At 26.5% G+C, this 211-nt stretch overlaps 1 protein-coding gene across 1 annotated transcript in view; it reads left to right on the top strand.

Annotated features, from left to right (window-relative positions):
- LOC116842911 (clavesin-1) overlaps positions 1-211 on the top strand; it is a 10,008-nt gene that overhangs the window by 1,168 nt on the left and 8,629 nt on the right. The gene's annotated exons all lie outside the window — the stretch shown is intronic.

The raw sequence follows: 211 nt of genomic DNA, 5'->3' as shown, positions 1-211 counted from the left end.
TATATATATATATATATATATATATATATATATATATATATATCCGTACAAATATTCCAGTAATCCAGTAAAAGATAACACTCAGCAACATTGAGCAAGAAAGAAGAATACAGCACTCACACACGATAACTCATTAATGTTCAGATCCAACAAGTATAGTTCAAGTACAGGTTATCGTAAAGAATTTTATATTTCACGGAATAATTTATCG

The sequence above is a fragment of the Odontomachus brunneus genome, unplaced genomic scaffold (assembly GCF_010583005.1).
Source record: "Odontomachus brunneus isolate Ranch 3 - 2012 unplaced genomic scaffold, Obru_v1 Obru_scaffold_028, whole genome shotgun sequence".
Lineage (NCBI taxonomy): Eukaryota > Metazoa > Arthropoda > Insecta > Hymenoptera > Formicidae > Odontomachus > Odontomachus brunneus.
Note: the sequence above shows the minus strand (reverse complement) of the source record. Positions and strands in the feature narration are given on the sequence as shown.